Source organism: Fulmarus glacialis, unplaced genomic scaffold (genome assembly GCF_000690835.1).
Source record: "Fulmarus glacialis isolate BGI_N327 unplaced genomic scaffold, ASM69083v1 scaffold15042, whole genome shotgun sequence".
NCBI lineage: Eukaryota > Metazoa > Chordata > Aves > Procellariiformes > Procellariidae > Fulmarus > Fulmarus glacialis.
Genome location: NW_009197313.1, coordinates 1 through 15,956, shown reverse-complemented (window position 1 = coordinate 15,956; position 15,956 = coordinate 1).

The following is a 15,956-nucleotide window of genomic DNA, read 5'->3' as shown; positions in this document are numbered from 1 at the left end:
CTCTTCCCCACGGCACATGAGATTACCAGGAACCCGTGCAGTTACAAAGTGGAAAAAAAAAAAGACACTTTTTTTAGTTCCACGTGTGACCTCTAGGCCCCAAGGATTTTTACTAATTACTAAATTTAATTTCTTTTCCTCTCTTCTCAGGGCTAAGGCTTTGCGTCGCTGGGTCTGTATTGTTTCCGTTACAGCCTGCTGGTGTCCAGAGAAACTTCAAATTAAATATCGGTCGCACATTAAGGTCAGGCAGCTCAATTCCATTAACAGGCAGCGAGACTCAGCCTCCCTGTAACGAATGCTGCCCACACCTCCTAATGATACCGGCAGAGGAACCGGGCAGCACCGGCACAGAGTGATTGGCACCCCACTGACACCGGGGACCACAAAATTGATTTTAAAAGCCCGTTCATCTTCTACAAATCACGACTTAAGTTTTTCTGTCCTGTGACAAATCTGCACGACCTTCAGTTGAAAGATAGAGCCAAGAAGAGGAAAAAAGAAAAAAAAAACCCCAAAAGCAAGAAAGATTTCAGCAGGGTTGTTCTGTCTCAGTTTCCAGCTCTCACCCCCAGCCATGAATTTCCACCCCTCACTTTATGAGCAAGATTTAAGTTTTTTCACCCCACTGCCTGCCACAAAGACGGTATGGAGGATTTAAAATGTTACAAGATCCTGTTGCTGGACTCGTGGACATTGGATCTGGATAAGCTCACCCCAGTCTGTTGGGTCTATCCCTCCTTCCGCTTTTCACAGCTCAACAGCCACCAACACTGGGCCACCCCTTGGTCTCTGTGCCCAGCTGGGAAGCAGCTTTGAGGAGCTGATGGTCAACACAGCAGGGAAATAAGCAATGCAGATGCCCACCCCATCATCTGCCCATACCTTCCTGGCATGGCCCCACGGCTTGTGGCCCATTTCACCTGCAGTTTCTCTCCCTGCTTCTACAAAAAAGTGATATAGCTACTGTCACCCACAGGCAAAGGAGGACCTACCACTAAAAAAAAAAAAAAAATAATATCAGAAAACCCTTTTCCTACTCTTTAGCACAACTAACCCAAATCCGAGGGCACAGCCAGCTCATGTCCATACCAGACCAACACAAGCTGCAACTTCTTATAGAGCCTTAATTTATCAAAGTCCCATTTGGGTATCAAGGTGAGGATGTTCTCCACCACGTAACCCAACAACATGGAGAAGCAGCTGACTTGGACTGAAGTCAGTTGCTCTGCTGAAGCAAGATGACAATTTTAGTTGTGTGTGACTGCCCAAGGTCTAACCAGCTGTGTGCCCAACACCATCATTTCAGAGACGTTTTGGGAATGTAATTGGGGTGAGGGAGAAGAGGAGGTGGGGAAGGAGATGAAATAGGACTTTAAGGCACTACCACAGTATGAGGAGTCTGGGTTTCAGGCTGCAAGCTCTCACGTCGTTATTGCTGAGGCATTTGGGAGTTTTATAATAGCTCTTTTACTCTGTAAAATTCATCCTTCCTAAAGGAAAACGTTTATTCCACTCAAGTACAAATAAGAGTTAATACAAGCAGATCAGTTTAATAGTGTAGTTATGCCTATTAAAATGACTGTAAAACTAACATCAAGGCATTTCACATTAATTCCCTCTCAGCGACTCCAGACCTGATTTACTTCGACAAATCCCCTGCTATTGAGAAGTGGCCACAGGTCTCTACGGCCCTGTATCAGCTGGCGTTGCAAAAAGTTGGTGTCAGACTCAAAAAGTCAAGATCTATCAGCTACACGGGGAAAGCAAACCTATTGATCAGAGCAGCTAGATAAGGAAGTCGTTCGGTTAGTGACAGCAGCCAGGTTTTCCCCTAGATCATTATTTTTAAGCAGATTTCATAGAGGAGATGGGGCCTGAGTCACTCTTCCTACTACTGCAGTGGGTGACCTTGGGAAAATGCCTCCGCCTGGATTAAAACAAAATAATGTTAAAACCATTCTTCAAATATATATATATGGCACTAAGAGGTTTTTAATTTTCATCCAAAAATCTCAGCTTTGTCAGTTTTCTGTTTAATTTCTAAATCTGTTTCCTGAAGAAAGCAGAGACATCTGACCAAGTTTTTATGGCTAAATACAATTCTTCAGACATCTCCTGTAACACGTTTCCTCAATAGTGACCACAGAAAGGAGGATGAGAACCAGAAATCCACTTTTTCCCATCCACATTTACATTTTCCCAGGAATTTTACCTACAGAGGAGCAGAATCATCCACATTTTCCTTGTTCCCTGAATTTTATACCCAGTGGCCTGCGAGGTGGGCACTGGCGCATTGTACAGGTGGAGAAATGAACGTGGGAGACCAAAAGCACTTACTCAACCTTAGGGAAGGCCAGAGGGTCTGAGCAGGGATCCATGGAGCTGGGGGTCAGCATGTTGTGCCCGCTGCCCACCCAGACCCACACGTGCCACTTCGGCAAGCAGGAGCATGTCCAGCACTTCGGGGAGAGCCGGTTTCTGCTCCGGGTGTTGGACGTAACCCAGCTGCTTGGCCTTGGACCAGACCCATGGTGGTTTGGGATCTTCCCCAAGCAGATGTGGCTGTGGATCTCCCTGCCCATGGAAAGTCCCCTTGTTTGGAGGGGAAAACCCTGGTGCAGAATAGACAGAAAATGTCCAATGTTTAATTTTATGGCAAGGCCCAAGCAGATGTGGCTGTGGATCTCCCTGACCATGGAAAGTCCCTTTGTTTGGAGGGGAAAACCCCGGTGCAGAATAGACAGAAAATGTCCAACATTTAATTTTATGGCAAAAGAGAGCACATCTGCACCCCTGCCCACACAGCCCTGGGAGCAGATGTACCCCCAGGGACTGCTGACCAGAGAGCAGGCACCTCCAAGGTGCTGTCATCTCCATCCTTGAATATATCCCAGATTGGCTGAGCAAGACCCCAAGACACTCAATAACTGTGAAGGTAGCCCTGCCCTGAGCAGGAGGCCTGGCTGGAGACCTCCAGAGGTCCCTTCCCAGCTGAATTATTCTGCAACTCTATCAGCCAGTGGAAGATGCTCTTAAAAAAAAAAAAAAGAGCATCTTCTGGGGTAGCTGGGTACGCGCCTCCACATTACAGCTCTGAAAGCACCAAGAACATGGAAAAGTCTCCTCTTCCCTTGCAAGGGGTGTGCTTGTAAATGCACACACATGCCCAGAGCGGTGCAGCGCACAGCAGTTCTGCATCACGAGGAGCGCAGACGTCACACAAAGACTGGAATGAAAATAATCCTAGATGTGCATTTTCCATCTATATTGTCAGTTCACAGCGTAACTGAAGCTTTAGAGAAAGCAGAAAAAGATTACGAGATTTTTTCACAGCCCTAACCGCTGAATTCAGGAGAAGACTTCTGCCTGAGTTGAAATAATACAGCATGAATAACACTAACCCATGTAATGTCCATTGGTCAGTGGTTCTGGCAGATATCAAGTAGAAGAGATGAAAGCAGCAATTATAAAGGTGTATTTCAGATTCAACCCAGCTCTGGGGAAAAAAAAAAAAGAAGAACATCTGTTCAAACCACAAAAATCTGTTGACTCCTCAGTTACAAACAAAAAGGAATTAAAGGTGGCATCTGAAGTTCTCAGTGATGTTAATTAAAGCCTGGTGCCTCTAGAACACCAGCAGAGTTGCGCGCTGCTTTTTTAAAAATTTCTCCCGTCTTTTTGAGAAACACAGACTACAAAGCATCTAATCCTGTTCCTCCATTCAGAAGCAGCATTTTGACCAAACAAATCAAACCGAGCCCCATTAGGAGGTGCTGGCTGGCTCAGAAGTTGTCCAAGATTTGGTAGATCTGCAAACATCTAGCCCCAAAGAGGTGTCTGCAGACGGTCCCCAAGCCCCCAGTACCCTCACACACAAAGCTGCATGGGTGAATCTTGATTTCTGACATTTTACAGTACGATCATTCTTATTTTTTTTAGAGAAACAACAAAAGCTGTACGGACGGCAAACTTCCTCCTGGGATCTCTGGGTTCACATCATTTATTCTTCTGCTCTAACGGAGTATATGGATTTCTGCTCTCTGTGTTTCAGGGTAGCAGCACAGCAGCGTAAAGCCCCACTTGCATTATCCTGCTTGTAGTTTTAGAATCATAGAATGATTAAGGTTGGAAAAGACCTCTAAGATCATCGAGTCCAAAATGCAGAGATGCCCTGGTCTTCCAGGTGCAGCTTGGGCAGAGTTGCCACACTCCTGAATGCCCCATTTTCTCAACAACAAGCGGTGGCTCCTTCAACCAAAGCGCCCAGCCCTTCAGAGCAGCTCAGCTTGCTTGACAAAGGCCTCCTTTTCTCTTAATCTTGTGGAAACCAGTCAACGGCCATCCCCAACCCCCAGCTTGGATGCAGCAGAGACCCGCAGTTCTCCTAACCATTACCAAGCCGCACTGATGAGCATCCCCAACCCATAGTGTGGGATCTCTCTGTGCGTTGCTGCTTTTCCCTGACTTTCTGGTCCATCACCCGCTGCCCCGAGAGCCTCCCGGGCTTCCCGCTGCATGTTGCCCTCCCTCCTCCACCATCACCCAGCACTTCCACACCAGAGCTCAACAAAAACCTCTCCCACAAGTGCAGGAATTTTCAGTCCTGCTCTTTGGCTAGAGCAGGACACCAGCGGTGAAAGCCACCATGGAAGGTGGTATACACGTGGACACACAGAGAAAGCAACTCCTACAGCTTAAGGACAGCACCACAGCCAACCCCAAACCCCAGGAGACGGGGAGGGCAGACCCCTCATGGCAGGCATCGATAAGAACAAAGCACCTTTTCACTGGCTTTTTGGTGTCTGTACCTTGGCAAACACTTTGCATTTTCATGTTACTGTTGTGTTCTGGGCTTTTATCCTTTCTTTTTTTTCTTTTTTTTTTCTTTTTTTTTTTTTCTTTTTTTTTAAATCATAAAGTCTCATTGTATTTGTTGGCTTTCTCAAAACTCCAGCACCCTGGCATGATACGAAAGTGCATGCGTCATGGCATCACTAGGAATGGACTTGTTCTTTATGCTGAAAAAAAGAAAAGCAACCAGGGGCTGGGTCTATTCATGGGCTGGAGAGGAGCGTTTCGGTTCAGTGGACAGGGTGCCAACTCGCTCCACTAAACTCACCTCCAACGGGCTGCTTTCAAAGGGGACTCTCCAAAGTCCTCTGCAGAGGTGGCAGCTCCAAGCGGGGTTAGTTGTTGGGTGCCCTGGTACATCCCTCCTCCCCTGCACCATCCGCCTGCCCGGACCTGGCTCACAGGAGGGTCCCATCACCTCTTTGATGCCCTTTGGCTCTCGTGCTGGCCTGGATGTCACCTCAAGGGACGCTGTCGGTGAGTTGGGTTTCTACAAAGCACATCCATCTCCCCGATTCCCATTTGAATTGCAGGGCCCTGGGAAGGGACCCTTGCTGCTTCTCCATTCCCATTGTGGGGCCAGAAAGCTGTGACCGGTTGTGCCGGTGCACCAAAAACAGGAGGTGGGGGAGAGGAGAGGCACCAGTGCTCCCTCTTCAACGTGATGAAAGAGCAGCAGCACTTTTGCACAGGTATTTTCTGCAAAGTATCCATCAAAACCACTCCCACCTCTAAAAGCAGTATTTTCTAGAAGTGAAGCCAGATGAGGGATGTCCACTGAGAGCCCACTCAGCACCACACCATGGTGCTCCTTTCCCCCGGCCAAATGACCAGTGTGACCATGCTTTAAAGCTAGTACTCTGGTTATGAGCTAGACTTCCCCATCACTGCGTTCCCAACACCAGTTATTACAGCATCAATCACAGCCATCTCCCGATGCAACGGCCAGAGGACAGCACTTGTTCTTCAGCCTCCTCACCCCTTCAGCCCACAGAGCTCCCAAGGAGGTCCTCCATCTTCTGGACACACTATCACATGGACAGCAGTGCCTTACCCTCCCCTCCACCAATACACTAAACCAGCATGCTTGAGCATCTCAAGTGTTTCCAGCAGGTTTGAGCCCCGGAGCCAGCACCAGCCCAGAGGAAGACTTTGGTGCGTGGGGAATGAGTGCAAGGAAGGAGCAATTTGGAAAAACCCATCACATCCACAGGGGAAAACATGGCAGATATTTAAAAACATGGTGGGAAAAGAGAGAGGTAAAGGTGAAGAAATCAAACGAAGGTAATACCAACAGCAGTGCTGGTCAGGAGGACTTCTCCTCTGGCATATAACCAGCCTCATCATGCATTTACTGAAGAGCAGCAAATGTTGTGTCTCTGCAGAGAGCCAGAGGATGGGTCTAAGCCTGGATCTGCCAGCATCGAGGTCAGCCCAGGCCAAAAAGGCTTCCTTTCATTGCTTAGTTTCCAAAAGAAAAAGGTCCAATGAGAGATGCTGGGCTGTGGATAAGGAATCCTAGGACAAGGAATCCTAGCACAAGGAGAGGGGTTCAGCACAGCTGGTCCCACACAGTCTGGATGAATGCAGGAGCCAGTGTAACGTATCTCAAATACTGCTGTGAGATTTTGTTAATGGGGCTCAAAATTGCTTGTTGCAGGAAGAACAGAGTCACACTGGACACTAACAAACATACTTTGGCTTCTCTAACAGCACCCCAACTCCTTTCAAGAGGAACTGCTTTCTGTCCAAGGGACGGGGGGGATTTACCTTGCCTCCCTTCCCCTTGGTCCATGCCCTGTTTTTCTAAGCTTGTAGCTGCCTCCCGATAATGTTTTCCTTCCCCAGGACACCCCTGCACCCTGTAGAAGAAGCACCTGGATGGTATCACCAGCTGGATCTGGCAATACAGGACTCTCCTTGTAGACGACCCAGGGCAAGATGATACATCCTTATCTCCAGGGTACTTCTATGGTCTCCTTCGGCAAAACACCCAGGATTTCCACCGGCGAGTTTGTAATCACACGTGCCAGACAGATTTTCCTACTCAAATCAAACAAGGCCACGGAAAAGTTATTATTTGTCCCCGCAGGCTGAAGTAACTCAGGTGGATGAGCCCAGGGAGGAGCAAAGCAGTGGTTGCACATCCCCTTCGAGACCTCAGCTCTCATTTTCATTTTGGAAACCACCTCCGGTCCTCGCAAGCCTGGAAACCCACCCTCGTTGCCGGCAGAGGTGAGAAGGAAGGAGAGGCAGGGGCTGACATGACCTTCCTCATTTGGTAAAGGGCCAACTACATTTACCGCACCAGGAATACAACCTTTGCTTCTCCAAGAGTCATCTCAGGCATTAAAGCACTTTCTGGTGATTAAATAAATCCGATTCCTGCACACACTAAAGTCACAACATGGTTTCACAGTACAAGAACAGGCAAGACTGGGACAGTCTATTCCTGACCATTGCATGCTTTCCAAGTGAGTACAAAACACTGAATCCATCTTTTGGATATGAAAAAAAATTACTTCTAGGTGAAAGGTTTCTGTACCAAAACCTCAACTGAAAGATTATGATGAATTGGTTTTATTCCCTGCATCCAGTTGATGCTCTTTCATTTTCTGCCATAAGATAGCATTTCGCTTCTGGGGTTGTGGCATATTTTACCTCACTTCAAATGAGCTATTTAAAAGCCTCCCCCCCACACCCCCCATTTTGCTGGAAAACTCAAAGACAATATAAAACTAGGAAAATAAATTTTTAGCCAGTGAACCAGAAAATAATCGTCATCATCAAAACCAGATATCTTTATTTTCACGCAGCTCTAGTCCCCAGCAACTCGGGTCAATAGAAGTGCCATCAGCTGAGCTGCTGGTCCCACCACCCATCGCTCACCCGTGCATCCCCCCCGCTGCTGCCGGGACACAACATCCCTCGCTCTGGGGCCCAAATCCCGTGCAATATTCCTCTACATCACAAATAAGTTGTCATTTTTTTCACCTCACAGTTTCAAGGAGCGACCTCGGAGACAAGAGTCTGGCCACCACTCATTAATTTAGCACAGAAAAGAGTCAGGCAGAGAGCTGAGCAACAGATTAAGGATGGACAATGGGTTTTGCTGCTGCTTTAGTAAGAGCGAGAAGGTATTTCACTCCCTGGGCTGTGGGTCACCCTTCAGCCCTTGCAGATGGGGTGTTGAGGGGCTCCACCTCCCCACCTCCCCGCAACTTCTGGCTGCCTGCCACCCACCCACATTCACTCATGCCATCATTTCCCACCCAGGCCAGATTCACGCACCAGTAATCAAAACGCCAGACCGTGTAGGTCAATCTGCAGCCCCCGGCCAGGTTTGTTGCTTACCTCCAGACCCTCCCAGAGCTGCACTTGATGCATGATACAACCATTATCTCAGGTTCATATAGACGTTGCCCACTCAGGCCAAGGAGGGCTGAGCAAAACCAGCTTGGTAAGTGCTTTTGGTACATGACAGATAAAATTTTCTCCGTTCAGCCTCATGGAGAGCTGCCTGCAGCCCATCAGTCTCGAAGGAAGCCCTGCCCAGAAGAGGGAGTTGAGGGCTGCTGATGGGCTTTGCGGGTGGCCAGCGTGGGAGGGCATCCTTTTTTATAGGGTTGCATACAACCGAGACATTCGCTATCAAAAAAAACCAGCCTCGTAACCCTAAGCCCACTCATGCCATGCTATCTCTCTGCGGAAAGCCTCCTCATTCCTTATCTCAGCCCCCAGAGATTTGTGGGATATCACAAATAGCGGCTGGACAAGATAAGGCTTCTTCCAACACACTGGTTGCTCCTAACATCTATAATGCCCCATCGTGACGGACCTGAATGGACCGGTGCCCGGGGATGCTACATCTCGTCCATTTTCAGTCCAACCCTCCTCTTTTCCAGATGTTTTGAGCAAACATTGTGGGGTTTTTTTCCCCTGCTCCCTGTTCTCACACCTTAGATGCCCATCTCCAAACCCTACCAATACCCTCCCACCAGGAAGGGCAGAGACGAAAGACGCTCAATTTTGGCCAAGCAAAACTGAATCCACTCCCGGTCCCTTCCGGCTCCTAGCGTTGAGGGAACGTCTTAATTTCAATTAGCCACTCGTGCAGTAAACCCCCCCCCCACCCCGAGGAGGAGGTGAGCTGTCAGGATCCGACCCTCCAGGGCTTAACCACCGTGGTAATGCAAAACCAGGCGCGCCGGTAACGAGATGTTTATAGCCCAGTGATTCATAATACTGCAGAGTTTGCAGGAAATGTAACGCCATTCATGATTAAGAAATGCTCTTGTTTTCCGCTAAATATATAAAATAATCACTCATCCCCTGAGCAGCAGATGCACATTATACATAGTATTAGCCTCCTATGCCAACCGCTATAATGCCGCGTGAAGCCGTTTCCCAAGGCTCTACAAGTCCCTTAATCTGCCTTTTGACGTCAAATGACAAATTTCTTGCCTGGGATCATTAACAGGATGACTAATGAAAGCTGATAAGTGAATTTATAAATGAAATTAAAGATATTAATATTAAAGACCAGGCTACAAGAAAGAGAAATGTGGATTTAGCAAACCACAACAACAAGGGCGGTAATCTGCATGAGATTTACAGCTCCTTTCCTGCCGGGCAAATTAGAGACATGGTATTTTCCACCTGGAGGATGTGGAAGCTGCCAGGCTTAACGGACACCTCTCCTGAAGCATTAGCACCCCCATTACCTTCAGACACTGCCTGAGATTTACCCCATTCCCTTCAGACACTGCCTTAGACTTAAAAAAAAAAAAAAAAAAAAAGCTCAAATTTGCCAGCTTATGCCACACCAGGGCTGAAAATATGCTGATAGTCTTGCAAAGATAACTGCATCATCAAACCCTCATGCAAAGAGAATACCTTTAGGCTGTGGTCAGTTTGCTGCCCATTACTTTTTTTAATTAAAAAAAAAAAAACCACCTCAAACTAGATTCTCATCTTACTCATCCCACCATAAATGCCAAGCAACTCTTTTAAAAGTTGAGGACTTATTTTGGATTTAGTCACATATAAACAAGTTCAGACCTTTCCAGCTTGGTGTCCGATCCCACGTCCAGGCAGCTTCACCACACAACCCACAGCTCGCTTTGGCTCCAGCTGCTCCTCACTGAGGTTTGGGGCTCACAGGAGAGTCTATTTAAGTCTCAGCTCCCACCAGCTGATGGTGATCAGCCCTTGAATGGACCAGGCAAACATCCTCTGCTGCCCCGAGGAGCACAGACAAATAAGATCCTACCCAATGCTGCAGGGCTACCTAAGAACAGGCACCTCCTCTGCTATCAAAAAAAAAAAAAAAAAAAAAAGAAGAGGAGAAAGCTTCCTTTTCTCTGTAGACACCCAGTTTTCAAGCAGACATGTTATGGAAACAGGTTGGTTGGGCGACCATGAGTGGTGCCTCCTCACGCGCCCACAGCTTCTAAAAAAACCAAGATCCCTTTGGATATATCAGAACCTTGAGCTACCAGCGTGACCGAAAGAAGAGTCAGATGCCACCAGGAGAATGAGAAAGCCCAGAGACACAACATGAAGCACGGCTGGGGAGGGCACATTTGCTCTGGGGACGTTTCCCAATCCCACCCTCCACTGGAGGAGCCCAACATGGGGAGCAGCCGCAGCACGGCAGGTGCCTGAGGGACTGTGTTTCTGAACGTCTTTTAGAGACCCCCCTAAGCCTGGAGAAGATGAGAGCAGGTTTTTGGAGCAGCTCCTAACCCAACCCAGCATTGGGTGCCTGGTAGGCTGTCCAGCTCCATCAGAGTCCTGCTAAGGACTTCAAAAGAAGTCCCAGAAGGTACCCATGGCCCAGCTTTCTCCTTGTTTAGGGAAACGGCTGCTCCTTGTACCATTTGGGGAAGGAGGTGGAGAAGCCACGCATGGTAACGGCTCCACAGCATCACTTGAGCCCCCCAGAGGAAAACAGCAATGGCCAGTGGCTCCGTCTAAGCTGATGGTCACCCACACCTCGGGGTGTCACCTCCAGGCAGGGCAGCCGCTGCGAGCAGCCAGGAGCACAGGGATGCGGGGCGAGAGACAGAGACATCCAGGTCCTTCTCCGAGCTACCAAAATCCTCATCCGAACATCTCCCCACAGACATGTCCTCACTTCCAAGGGTCCCAGCCCATGGGTACCAAGCTGCCCCTTACCGCCTCTCCCCATAACCTGCATCTTCACTTCTTCCAGCATCTGCTTTGCTCCTGACCCCGCTGGGCTTTTTCACTCAAACCAAAGCGATAATCTTCATTAAAGACCTACAAACCATACATGTGCAACTTTCCTGCAGGCACATTTTACAGCCTTTAAAGGAAGGGAAAGAAAACGAGAGCGGTTAAGGACACTTACCAAGAAGGATCCACCATAGCACGTGCCAACCAGCCCAACCCAGCTGGGGCTGGGAAATGTAAAGGACCAGCAGGCAGGAAAATAGGTGAGAAAAGGTCCCAGGAGACTGCAAAACTGAGCAGAGGAGGAGCAGGAAGGGTTAAGTAAAGGCGGTGGGGAGGCATGGAGCAGACATGGGTTTGCTTTCCCTGTGTCCTGGCTCTGCCGAGCTCAGCCCTCCGGCATGGGACCCCAGTCCCTGCAACGACCAGGATCTGCTGCTCTGGCTGAAAAGTGATTTTATTTTATTTTTTTATCTTAAAGGGAGAATTTAGCCACTCCCAAAAGACCTGAGTTTCTCCCTAAGAAGGTTTAGAAGTAAGACAAGATCATGCAAGGATTAAATTGGGGGGTCTCCCATGGGATTCTGTGCGGAGCTGCTCTCGGGCATGGCACGGCTTGGGAAACCCCAACTCCTCTGCCGACTGACCCATTCCATCTCCCCAAATTGAACCCAAAAAGGGAGAAAATTATCATTTTCTCCATTGGGTCTTAGCTCCACTCTCGCTGCCCACCTGCAGGTCCCTGCCCTGGCCCCACCATTGCCCTTCTCCTTCCTAAACCACCGTGTTGGCTAGAAAACCTCCCGAGTGTTGTAGCTGACTTCCGAGTTTTGAGCACCAAGTTTGCCATGAGCAGCAATTTGAAGCTTTTATATACTACCCTTTAATCAAAAAGCCTTGTGCTATCGCCCGACTCCAGGAGCTGCGGGTTTATGTAGAAACACCCAAATACCGTGAGATGCCCAAGAGTCACATGGCATTTGGTGGTACCATCACACCTCCCTCAATTGCAAAACCAACTCTGGTTTTGGAGGTTACGGATATCGAAGATGATCTAGATGTAGGAGAAGACCTTCTGCAAAGTCTCCCTTTGCATTTCTGGCCCATTTATGTAATGCTTCCCCAAATGAGCGTTCCCAGGGTAAGGTGGGGGGAAAGGCTTTTCTCTGCTGACCTGCTGTGTCCCTTTTTGAACACCTCTAGAGATAAAGACCTTCCAGTTTTGACATGAGGCAGCTCCAGCACACAGTTTGGGTTTAAACCAGCATGTAAACGGGCCGGAGGTGATGCCCGTGCCCTCGCTACCGGGTGTTGTGCCCCACAAGGCACCCCGAAAGAGCCATCCTCCCCTCTCCGGCCACCTCCGCACCTCCAGCGGCTGCAACCATCATCCATCTGGTCGGTGGAGAGGGATGAGCCGGTCTCGGATGTCACACGTGCTCCCCGTGGCACTTGGGGGGGGTCCTCCTACAGGTTTGGGAGGACGGGGCTCCCGCGCCTGCCCCAGCAGTTGCTCCATCCTCCCCTTTCAGCTAACGAGGCGCTCCCCAAATTACGAGCAGGGTTTAAAACAACAACAACAAAAAAGGAAGCTCAGACTTACTCTAGGACAGTCCTTCCAGGTTTTTGGACTCGGCACGAGACCGGCGACTCGGCGAGGCCCGAGGCGGTTATGGCAGCGTCCTGGGGTCCGGGACGCACCGAGCGATGCCGGACCGTGTCCCCACCGTGTCCCCGCCGTGTCCCCACCGCCTTGTTCCCCCCGGCCACGGCAGCTCCTGGGTTTTGTGGCAAACACCCCCCAATCCGCCCTCCCCAGCTTCGCAGCTGCGTTCGCTTTCTCGCTCGGGCACCAACTCACCGGTTCTTAAATAACGCATTTCCACGGGGCCGGATCCGCACAAAGCAAGGTAAATCCAGATCAGCTTTCATTAGGCTTTGCTGATAATTCCCAGTATGAGCAAAATGTGACCACTATTTGTTTACCTTTCTCTTAAAAACGATGGAAATTGTGACAACACCCCAAACCCCGTGTGAGAGACAGGTCGGTCCAGCTCCCATTCGGCATCATTAAATGCCCGCAGATGTGTATAAGACCCCTTACACAACCCTTATATAAATGAATCTCAGAGCCCGTTTTGTTCGTGTTTGGGATTATCCGTCTCCCTGTTATTGAAAGAAGTTATTTAAAGCAGCCCAGGACTACGGGTTGGTGCTGGCGAGATGTACAGGCTCTATAGAAGTCACTGCATGCGCCTCCACACCCACAGCAGCACCACCAGCCCGCGACTCGCCTCGGATTTCCTCAGGCCGCGATGCTAAAATCAAAAAAGATTATTTTCTTTGTACCAGGTGGCTTTTCAAGACTCGGAGTGTCAAAGGAATTAAGTCGTTAAATTGTGGATGCATTTGATGGATTATGAGCTATGAAAGCCTGGTGGTTACTGGCTAATAAGGCTGGGAGGTGGAGGGGGGGAGGGAAATGTTTCCTCTCGTAAGAACGTGTTTCTAACAAGACAGGTCAAAATATGATGCGGATGATAAATTGCTTAGTACGAGTTGCCATTAACCCAACAGCTTTCTGTATGATGAGATTAGCAAGGTATCCTCAGAATATATCGAGCAAACGGTTTTGCTCTGTATCAGCGCTAGCGTGCAGAAGAAGATCGGGGGGTTATTACACTAGATGCAGTGAATCCGCCGCTCCGAACAAAGGGGCAGCTGCCGGCAGGTGTCCGTAGCGCGAGGTACGTTTCGGAGGGGACTGGGTTTATCCGTGTCAGGGTTTTGGGGTGGGGTAGGGGGGTGGGATTCATTTTTTTTTTTCCACGCCGTAACCCAAATCTCAATGTCTGACGTGGGGGTTGAATTAAAAAAAAAAAAAAAGAAAAAAAAAAAAAAATCACATTGGAAAATGATCAGCCCCAACAGGCATGCATGTCTCCCTTCATGCAAGCGAGAAGCACAGCCTCCCTCCTCGGGATGCGTACGGGGACGTGTGTCACGCACGGAGCTCAGCGCTGGCCCGGGGAGAGGATGGAGCGAGAACAAAGGGCCACAGCATACACTACATCCAGGGGGGAGCAGGGGGGCAACCCGCTTGCGCTCATACAGGGGGGGACAGGATGGCCAAACAGTCATCGAGATCACACGGGAAGAGGAAATATGGAGAAGGAAATAATAAATAAATGTTTTTTAAAAAAAAAAAAACAAAAAAACCAAAACCAACCAAACTCAGGGTAAAGCTAGGAGGGAGGTGGAAAGGCACGGCCTTGCAAAATGATGCGTCTCTTCGAGGGGTGCTGGGGTAAGGCAGGGCGGGTTGCTGGAGCCACTTGCTTTTGTTTTGTTTTGCTAGCGGCTCCTCTTGAAATTTTAGCTGAATTTGTCTTCCTCTCATTAAAGACAAATAACCAATCGTGTGGCTCCCCACCTTCTGTGGAAATGCAATTAAGACAAGATGCTTCCCCCCCACCAACCCCAGCCCCAGCCCCATCTCCTGCTTTCGGGAGCCCTGACTTCCCTCAGTTTCTGGTGGCATCCAAGCCAAAATTGGGAGGTTTTACAGGACCATTTTGCAGACCTGGGAAAGGAGGTCTGGCCCAGGAATAAGGAGAGGTGACCGGTATTATTATCGCTTTGCAGCTGCAGCAAAATTGCTCGCTGACCGCGATTTGGTTGTCCATCCTTCTCTGCTTCCAATATTTTAAGGTTCCCAGTGACTTTCTCCCAACCCCATAGTTTGCTCTTTGGACCAAATGGGGTTATTCAGAAGATGGTGGGCCTGGAGGCTTCAAGCAGGAAAATGTAGTTACAACATTAGCAGCTGGGATGGTTTAACGAGTCCTGCCTTGCAGGGGTCTAGTGAAGATATTTATAGCGTGCCAGTCGCCCCGCGACCGAGGCACAGCAACTTCTCGCCTAGCAGATGGTGGGCAGGGCACTCGCATATATGTATATGTTTAAATATACAGCTAATAAGATTAGAGGGATTTTTTTTTTTTTCCCCCAGGTTCATTTACCTCTTCCCAATCAGAGTTTAAAAGAAAAAATAATTCCCCCCATCCATCCGGAGGTCGTCCCTCTCATTTTGGTATCAGTCTGGTAAGGAATGTGTAATGTTGTAACTAGAGTGAAATAAGCAGCAGACCCTTCATCAAATATCTTTTTTTTTTGATTAATAATGAGGGCTTGGATTTATACACCTTTTTTTTTTTTTGCTATTCTGCAGTAAAACAGGATTCTGCATCGGCACAACAGTAATATGGACTGTGCGTCTAGGGAGTATGTACACACAGACTAATGCTGAGGGTAGATATGGGATAGGAAGAAAAAAAAATATGTATTGAAAAGCCCCCATATCTGCACTACGGGAAAAAAATCCACTCACTCAAACCTCACGATGGGGGAAAGCAAGGAAAAAATCTAAACAGCAGGATACGACAATAAATGGGAAAACAGCAATAGAAAAAGCACACTAGGTTAATATAGGAAAACTAGTTTCTTTATTGAGAGATCGTATATTAGTATTAGTGGAATCGTGTGTAACAATGTCATCATGCACACAATACAAAAAGGCAAGGCCCACCATGCTATGGAAGGGCAACAGAACAAAAGCAGCGTACACTGAGCAGATGTATAGGCTACAGCACATTACATTTCAGCAGGGTATGTCTCTACAGAGAGATTTACATCAGAAACTAGGTAATGTAAAAAAATACAGACCATGCTTTAGTTTTAGTACAAGAAAAAGGTGAAGATACACAACCAAAGGATATTCGATACAGAAAATTACCCACAAAATAAGAACAGGAAGTAATTTAGCACAGCAGAAAAAAATGTTATCCCTGTTTAATGGAAAACCATTTTGCCAGTCGTCTCTTTTTGCAATCAAATTTTGAGGG